Source organism: Triticum urartu, chromosome 2 (genome assembly GCF_003073215.2).
Source record: "Triticum urartu cultivar G1812 chromosome 2, Tu2.1, whole genome shotgun sequence".
NCBI lineage: Eukaryota > Viridiplantae > Streptophyta > Magnoliopsida > Poales > Poaceae > Triticum > Triticum urartu.
Window position 1 is genome coordinate 205931801 of NC_053023.1, and position 9796 is coordinate 205941596.

Sequence of the window (9796 nt, forward strand, 5' to 3'; positions counted from 1 at the left end):
TGTTTTCTTCTCTTTTATTGCGTATTATACAAAAGGTTCACTGCATATTACAAATATGTTTGCCGTATTAATAAAAATGTTCATCATATATTCTAAAAATACTTCATCTTTGCGTTATAAAAATGTTCATCATGTGCTACAAAATGTTCACTGTATATTATAAAATTGTTCAACGTATTTTTTACTAAACGTCCAATGCTTATTTGAAAATTGTTCAACGCGTACATTGATATTCTTTGAAAAATGTTCATCTTATATTAAAAGATGTTCATCGTGTATTACTTAAATTGTTCAACGTACATTAAAAAAATTCAATGGGTATTACAAATTTTCAGTGTATATTTTCCGAATTTTTCAAAAGGTTTCAATAGTTATACTATGGCACCTCATATTTAGCGCTAGAACTCGCTAGTGTTCAGTTAGTAGCCCTCATCCGCAAGAGGGAAATCGTGAGTTTGATGTCTCCCTCATGCTTAACATTTTTGTTTTATTTTCACTTGTCTAGAGCTCGTTCACCTCCTCATGGGCCGGCCCATTTGTTGTGCCTTTAGCAAATGCTACACCACTTGCCGCCTGCGATTCAACCTGGGCCATCGCGATGCATAAGGGCGCCCCTAACTGGGCTGACCCATTTTTTTCTCTGTTTCTTTCTCTTTTTTTCCTTTTTTTCTTTTTCCTTTTTTACTCGCCTTGTAGTTTTTCAGTTTCCTTTTCTATTTCATGTTTATTTCTTTAAATAGTATGAGAATTCAATTTTGCATTCTAAATTTTAAATAATGTTCCATTAGTTTCTCTTTTTATTTTTTCGGAGAATTTTAGAAAATGTTGTTGTTGTAAAAAAATTGACTGATTCAAAAAGAAAAGATGTCCCAATTAGTTGGGCCATATTTATCCCAGGGAAAAATAATCAAGGCTCTCATTTCAGCCCATCTAAAAGAAGAGAAAAGGGCTATTATTTTTTTATAAATATGATCTAGTATTTTTAACTAATATTTGGTCCAATTTGTCTTTTTCACGAGAGGTGGATCAAAGATGCGGACACACAATCATTTGGTCAATTATACATTAAATATGGCATAGTATTTTATAAAATTGATTTGGTCCAATTTTGCAACAAATATATGGTAGGTCCTTCACAAAAAAAACTCATTTTGGGCACTCAAAAATGGAAATTGAATGTTTCGTCCAAGGAAACTGAAAACTTCCTTAGGCAACGTTGTTTGCCATTCCAAGATGCACCCTTGTGCATAATATGAGATCATTTGAACAACCTATGTCATGAATGTGGCTGTAAGATTGATCATTTAGCTTGAAAGCCATGAATCTTCACACATGATAGCTTCTTTCTGGGAACATTTTTTTAAAAAAATTGTCATATTACAAGTTTATTATTTTTCCTGATAACTTGGTCACATATAATGACACAATGTGAAGGTTTCCAATTTTTTGATTTTTTAACTTTTTATGCCCATTTCAAAATGCGGTCAAAACGGCGGGCATGACCGTCCCTAGCTAGTGGTTGAATCTTAGAATTTTTTTGTGTTTCTCTGATTAAATAGATATTTTTGTACCTAAAACTGATTTTTTGAAAAAATCATGAGCAAACTATGAGGCAGTCGCAGTTCAAACTTGACCCACTTCCAACTAAATCAGCGGGAATTTGTCTTTTTCACGAGAGGTGGATCAAAGATTTTTGACACACAATAATTTGGTTAATTATACATTAAATATGGTCTAATATTTTATAAAATTGATTTGGTTCAATTTTGCAACAAATATATGGTAGGTCCTTCACAAAAAACTCATTTATGACACTCAAAAAATGGAAAATGAATTTTTTCGTCCAAGGAAACTGAAAACTTCCTTAGGCAAGGTTGTTTGCCATGCCAAGATGCACCCTTGTGCACAATATGAGATCATTTGAACAAACTATGCCATGAATGTGGCTATAAGATTAATCATTTGGCTTGAAAGCCATGAATCTTCACACATGATAGCTTCTTTCTGAGAACACTTTTTCTAAAAAATTGCCGTATTACAAGTTTATTGTTTTTTCTGATAATTTGGTCATATATAATGACACAATGCGAAGGTTTTCCAATTTTTTTGAATTTTTTTATTTTTCATGCCCATTTCAAAATGCGGTCAAAATGGCGGGCATGACCGTCCCTAGCTAGTGGTTGAATCTTGGAATTTTTTTGGTGTTTCTCTGATTAAATAGATACTTTTGTACCTAAAACTGATATTTGGAAAAAATAATGAGTAAACTATGAGGCAGCTGTAGTTCAAACTTGACCCACTTCCAGCTGAATCGCCGGGAATTTGTCTTTTTTATGAGAGGTGGATCAAACTTTTTGACACCCAATCATTTGGTCAATTTGTACAATAAATATGGCATAGTATTTTATAAAATTGATTTGGTCTAATTTTGCAACAAATATATGGTAGGTCCTTCACAAAAAACTCATTTTGGACACTCAAAAATGAAAAATGAATTCTTCATCCTAATAAAATGAAAATTTTCTTAAGAAACAATATTTTTCATTCTAAGATACAAACTTGTGCACAATATGATATTATTTTTGAATATTTCATGTGAAAAAATAGAAGAAAAATAAAAGGAAAACACAATTGCATGTGTGCTTTATTCTCATTGGTGGAATTACTTGTGACACGGATCGATGACATGGCGCCCATCCATCCATCCATCTACAGAAAAAAAAAGAAAATGAAAAAAAGATCCCACCCTCCCCTCGCTCGCTCTCTCCCTCACAAACCCCTCTCTGTCTTGCAACCTCTCCCTCCCCCCCATGAACCTCTCTCCCTCGCCGCCACCCACCACCCACATCGGCCAGTTCCGTCGAGCTTCGGCGGCGCGTATCACACCCCCGAGCTCCCCTATGTCCGCACCTCCTTCCCCTCCGGCTAGAATCAGCACTCAAGCCGTCCACCAGCCCCCGTGGTAGCTAGGGTTTCGGCCGCCACCCCTTACCTGGCCGGGATCCGCCACATCCGGCGACGTCGAGGCCAGCGGGCGCCGGATCCGTCACCGGCGTGCCCAGGTTGGTCCCTCTCCTTCTTGTTCGCCCCACCCTCTTCTCCTCACCTCACCTATTCTTTCCTGTGATTTCCTTTCATGCATATCCATGGCGCGAACGGAAGAAGCAGGACAGGCACAGATGGAGGAACACCGTCTTCATCCCCTGCCCCGACGCCAAAGGTGATTGCGTCAAAAATATGGAGGCGTTCAGGAAGCGGGCGGGCAAGTTCAAGGAGCAAGTTGCCAAGCAGCAGCAGGTAAGCACCATCTGAGATCTAAGGATTTCTGCCTCGCGGCATAGTCGTTGGTCAAGGGGCGAGATTTCCCCTTGGCATGATTTGATGCGTCGTGCGTGTGGGAGCCGCCAATGAATGAGAGAGATCGCCTGCGACCCTCGGATCTGCTATTGAAATTGCTATGCTATTATTAGAGTTTAATTCCCTAAGCTGCTACTGACTTATACTACAGAGTGTTAAACTGCTAACGATTTAGACTACAGACCATTTAATCTTATGCTAAACTGTTGCCTTCGTTAGGTAGAGGACGCTCAGTATCATCCCTGTCGTGTCGCCTTGCTTAACTGTGTCGGTTTCTAGGTGTATATCTATGGATGCACTGAATAGCTAGTATATAATGTTTAAATATTTTTCGTGACTTTGCCATGGAAAGTTAGCGTCGGATTTTTTTGGTTTAGTACAATGCACAAATGTTCACATTGCCTCAATGGTGCATATTTTACTGTATCAGAACAACTGTATGCTTCCCTCATTGATGCTACTACAGATAATATATTTGAGTGCGCGGATGCCGGAGGGGTCGTGCCTGAGGAGACCGAGCTCGCCATGCTGCTCCTTTTCAATGCCAACAAGGGAAGGGCCGACGAGGAGAACAGGGTCCCTACACCAAGAGGTTAGGTTTCCCTGGCTGCTCGGTAGTTCTCGGACAGCTCCCTAATTTTCCTTGGTCTTGTAGGTAACTGGCGCAACAGCTGTAACTTGAGACGCTGGACTGGAGGAAGGATCATGAGGAGAACAACTACACAATGTTGTGGATGAACAGGATGATGGTAAGTAATTCTTGAGTATGATAACATGTCATCTAGCTCAACCATGTTTATCCATACCTTGCAAGACATTTGGTGAGTATATTTGAGAAACCATACAAGGCTTCTCTGTATTCACCTTCTATATCATGCTGCCCTTTCACGCTATGATCTTGTTTAGATGCACACCGCTCACTTTTTTAAGAAAATGTGTGATGTAAATACTGGGAATGTGGATATATAATGTATGAAATTGTGGCTGTAACAAATTATTGTAAATTGCTGAATGTTCTATTGTTTCATAAGGATAAACCAAGATATTTTATTTACCATGTATTATTTGTCACCGAGTAATGATCTGGGGTTGTGTGTGTAGGGAGGGTGAATCAGATCTAGGAGCACATCGACTAGGAGGTTTGCCGACACGACAAGTACCGTATATGTGTCTACTCATCCAACCTGGTAATCCTCCATTTGGTCACCTTTGATTGATATCCTCCAAAATAGGAGGAGATTCTGCTTTTGCTTAATCTTCTTGTGTATGCGCTTCTTGCACCTATTGATGCTACAAGTTAAGTAATCAGATCAGCCCTTCATGTGTTGTATGCAACTTTTGCTCCAGTTTGTTGTACTGGGCGTGAACTATTATCAAGATTCCAACATGTTCTTCATTTTCTTCTATCAGTATTGCTATAATACCCCTTTGGGTCTTTAACATTTGCTTTTTCTCGTGGACACATGTATGAACACTTAACCTGACTTCATTCTTTCTAGATCTCATAAGTAGTAATTTCTTAAAGATTGTATAACATGTATACTTCACTTTAATGCATGTGTGACAGCAGTAGGCTTCTAATTAAATAATTTTCTAGAATAAGCTGGGTAGGGGCAACTTATTGCAGCTTATTCTAGAAAGCAGCAAAAGAACTGGCCTTTAGTAATTAGTATGATCTTCTGATGTCGGAGTCTCTTTAGGAGGTGGAGAGTTTACACATATGATATAATATGAATTTTAACTTACTAGTGTTTAATATTTCTAACCTGTTTTATGGAAGAAACAAAAGTTGGGCCACACAGCCACATAAAACCCTCTAAAATGCCCACTGCTTGCATCCATGTGACTTGCTTATATACACTGTCTGCATTCTACTCTCAGCTTGCTGCATTTTTCTTATTCCATGTTACTAGTAAGCGTGCACGTGTAACACACGTATAATCATAGGAAAATACGAGATACCATACAAATCACTATCTAACAATAGCACACTTACAAAAAGTTGGACCATCTCAAGGTTTTCTTCTAGCTCTGCACCAATACTTTTTACTGAAAAAGAATCATACACGCCTACCTATGTATTGTATGACATAGCCATAAATCTGTCTTAAAATGATACCATGAATCTAGTGAATCCACAATGAATATTTCAACTGAACTAAATCCACGACAAGAATTATGGGACGGAGGAAGTAATATTTTTACATGCTTTGGGATTGTGAAATGGAATAATGATAAGTTAATCTTAAGGCCCATAAAAATATAAGAACAAAAATTACCTACAATATATAGTAAGACAACAGTCAACTAAAATTTGATTGTAGAACTGTAGGATGTTGGTTTATTACCAATAAAATTCATTGCTGATTAGTAGGTCAAGTTCCCTCTGAAGGATAACAATAATGGCGGCATGATCTTGAGGAGCATCAACATGATTGCAGCGTACCTAATGCTCAACCCCTGAATCTTCCTTCAACTATTGCCAACGATTCAGTTTATCCACATGCACCGTGAAACTCAATCAACTGAACAAAAGCTATAATGTAAACAAATTAATGTAACATTTTCTAAGTCTGTCCTCTTATTTAGCATACTAAATTTTCCTTTCTCTAAAAGAACAATTTCATACACAATATGTACACAAAAGGAAAACCAAAAAACTCCAGTTCATGACAAGTATTTAGCATACTAAAAATTTCCTTTCTCTAAAAGAACAATTTCATACACAATATGTACACAAAAGGAAAACCAAAAAACTCCAGTTCATGACAAGTATATAGTTTGGTAGATAGAAAGACTCTTATGACATGGATCATAAAATAATTTGTGGAAATATATGTATGTTTGTCCTTAAGTAGGTTAAACGTCTTTGCTCGGAGAAAATTAGAAGTACATAAGAAAAATTTCAAGGGTTCTACATTCAACGGCTGCAAAAACTTCAGGTAGTACATGATATACATGGCATAAGTTTCTTTCAGATTTATCACATACCCATAAATGCAAGCCAACCCAAACAGTGCCTTGCATGCATATACTGCAAGAGAGCATTAACCATGTGAGCGCATATAAATCAAGCTTGCCCGAACAAAACAGAAGGAAATCACTCGTAGAGAAATCAGATAACCATATGAAGTTATTAACTTCCACCTTCTCATCATTCAAATGCACCCTCTAGGAGCAGCAGTGGATAAACTGAATCGTTGCACGCTAGTAACTAAAATAACCCCACAAACTACAATAAAAAACTGAATCCATGATAAGAAAAATCTAAACTGAATACCTTGTAGACCATGCCACATATGCTCAAAATAGATAAACGGATCAACGTGACAGTAGGTTAATATATTAGGGCAAAAATGAAGTGGGTATATGGGGTAGAGCAATCAACGTGCTGGGTCAATAACTGCAGGGAGTCAATCGCGGAGGAGGCGGCTGACCGGTGAACATTTATGATATTTTCTAGGCCACAAAAAGTGTCTGGGACCAATTAAGTCATTCCCAAAAACAAATATGAGGCGAACCTGATGGATCATCACCCCAATTTTTGCCACCACGTTGTATGTGATCCCCTAATTCGAGTGTGGTGGATTGGTGCAGACATTCCTCCAAGCCAACAAAAACTGCATTCAGTTTCAGTAAGGAGATACATGATTAAAGGAGTATCAAACACCCACCTCTATGTTTCAAGTAGAGGAAACAATTCCTTGGAGCTAGTGGTGCGTAAAAAATATTTTCTATATATTATAACTTGTACATGATGTTTCCTGTCTCCAAACATTTATTGGCATGATCAACATAGCATAGCTATCAAGGATCAAGTATTTGCAATGTAAGCGGCAAAATTCCACGAAGCTACGAAGCATTCAGTGAATTTGCATTGATTCTGAAGAGATAGTGAATTTGAATTTCTGCAACCTGCCAAATTTAACTATTTAAGAATGAGGTCACAATCAAAAAAATGTTGTGCTGGTCAACCAAAAAGATTAATCATAGGATTGTGAGTCTATAGTGCAAAATTGGAAATAATAAGCAGTACACATCCCAATTTCAAATTCCTAGCAATGCTTTTCATGTAACATTTTCATAGAGTACATATGAGCCCATAAAGACATCTTACCATATGTCATGATTATTAACTATGAACAAGAAACTAAAACCAACCTTCTGACAAATACGGCATCGCCGCATTACAAACGATGGCCGAGCTAAAATTAAAAACATGAGAAAGTAAAAAATACATGTATGCTATTGGTAGTACCATCAATCCAGAACAAGATCATAATTTTTTTTCAAAAATATATATGGCCACAAAGAAAAAGAAAATGGTGAATGCTCTATAGAACACGAAACATATGCTCAAAATAAAGATCCGAGCTAACAAGAGATGGGCTGAATAGATCAAGGGAAAATCAGTTACACTCTTTGTTAGTGATATGGATATGTCTTAGTATATTGTTTTGTTAATTATTTGCAGGCCTATATATTTGCATGGAGTCCATGTCCGGCTTCTGACGGCATGTAAGTAGGCCAAATGAAATTGTCATGTGGAATGCAATGTATACAACTCACATGCATGCACATTGTATCCTTTCCCTTACCAGATTCTAAACTGGACTAAAGCATTAATAAGAATTCCTCTAGCTTACATTACTTTGGGCAATGGAGAGGGTTGTAGGTCGCTTCCTGTTGTATTCCATTATCTTCTCATCAGACACTTGGGCATCCCAATTTTGACCCCAATTCAGTTGTTCTCGCAGATTTTCACCTAGGGCATTTGCATCCCCATGATTAGGCGTGATTGTCAGGTCCTTAAATGGAGAACATTCTTCTGATCGTAATGGAGATGCAGGTGGATGATGATTATTCATCTGTGTGAAGGTAAATCCATGGGGAAGTGAAGAAATCAGTACACGCACATAATTGAGCATAAATACTCGCTCCTTATTGATGATGATTACTTATGAGAAAGGATATGGGTTTCCTTGGCGCTCCAATTGGTGAGGGATTTGTTGCAGAAAGAGCTCCATGGGCATGTCGTGGGAGGCATGGAGGGCCGTCGGCGACATGCGCGGGTAGGCGTGGAGCGGACGCGCGCTGGGGGCGGCCGGGCGCGGGGGCGCGCAAGGCGGCGTTTGGGACGGGGACTGGCGGGGGAGCAGGGGCGGCCGGACGGGCGCGGACGCCGGGGGAGGCCGGGCGCGGCGGGCACTGTGGGAGGAGTGTTGGCTGTGGTAGAGGAGCAAGCGCGGACGGGGAGCAGGGGCGACCGAGCGTGGAGCCAGGAGCGGGGCGGAGGGGCGGCTGGGCGCGTCGGATGCAGCGGGGCAGAGGAGGATTAAGCGGAGGGCGTGGGTTGCTGCGTGGAGGAAAGTTAGTGGTTTAACCGTACACTAACCGCGTGGTTGATGCTAAACATTAAACATTGAGATGATTTTGATCGTCAGATCTCTCCATTAGACGATTGAGATGTATTGGTTTTCCGCCCTCTCATGCTTTTATAGGGGTAGTAGATGCTTAATTTGCTTCTCATGTGTTGTCCCTTCTGTTGCCAGGACGAAATGCTTCTCGGAATTCTTAAAGAGGAAGACAATGGAGCCATGATGTTGTTGTGCAACAGGCTATGTTTTCTGTAATACCATTTGTCTTGGCTGTGTATCTTACTTTGTGTGTGCTGGGATACTCAAAAAGCTATCTCTGTAATTTAAATCTGTGTTATGTTGTCTGGCGTGTGTAACCTTATTTTGTGTGTGCTGGGATACTCAAAAAGATATCTGTCTAATTTAAATCTGTGTTATGTTGTATGGCGTGTGTAATCTTATTTTGTGTGTGCTGGGATATTCAAAAAGATATCTGTTTAATTTAAATCTGTGGTGTATTCTTCACTGAACTTTACTTGTAGTACAGTTTCAGGTCTAAAAAGGTTAAACGACCTAATAATACATAATGGATCGGACATGGGCTTTGGCCCAGTAAAATAAATGTGTATACAGTTTTATGGGCCGGCCTTAATGGGCTTGGCTTGCCATAAATTGTAGACCCACCAACTCTCGAAGCTCTAGCCATTAGAGAAGCCTTGGCACTGGCGGATGATCTATATTTGAGGCGGGTTGAAGTTGCATCGGATTGCAAAGTGGTCGTGGAAGACTTACAGAAGGACACTCTTGCGAGCTACGGTGCAATTGTACATGAAATAATAGCCCACTCTTCAGTTTTTGAGTTCTGTAATTTTAAACATGAGTCTAGGAGCTCCAATTATGAAGCTCACAACTTAGCGAGGCATGCATTATCTCTCGGTGGTGGCCGCCGTGTCTGGTTAGGCCATCCCGGGAACCTACCTTCCGTCCCTGTAAACATTGTGACGAATTAATAAAGCCTCGTGACGTTGCCTAAAAAAAAACTACCAATGCCACGTCAGATCTGGTGGCCACGTGGCTGATGC

The 9796-nt window shown here is 39.5% G+C and overlaps 1 long non-coding RNA gene across 3 annotated transcripts; it reads left to right on the forward strand.

Moving 5' to 3' along the window:
• Positions 1 to 2751: 2751 nt before the first annotated feature.
• LOC125536804 lies at positions 2752 to 9158 on the forward strand. 3 transcript variants are annotated; one of them, XR_007295230.1, is made up of 6 exons: positions 2752 to 3297; positions 3824 to 3949; positions 4013 to 4106; positions 4459 to 4544; positions 8103 to 8235; positions 8910 to 9158. It is a non-coding gene; the product is annotated as an uncharacterized LOC125536804 (long non-coding RNA). The 3 variants fall into 3 exon arrangements; XR_007295229.1 differs by having other exon boundaries at positions 2753 to 3297; positions 8115 to 8235; XR_007295228.1 differs by lacking the exon at positions 8103 to 8235 and having other exon boundaries at positions 2756 to 3297.
• Positions 9159 to 9796: the final 638 nt, after the last annotated feature.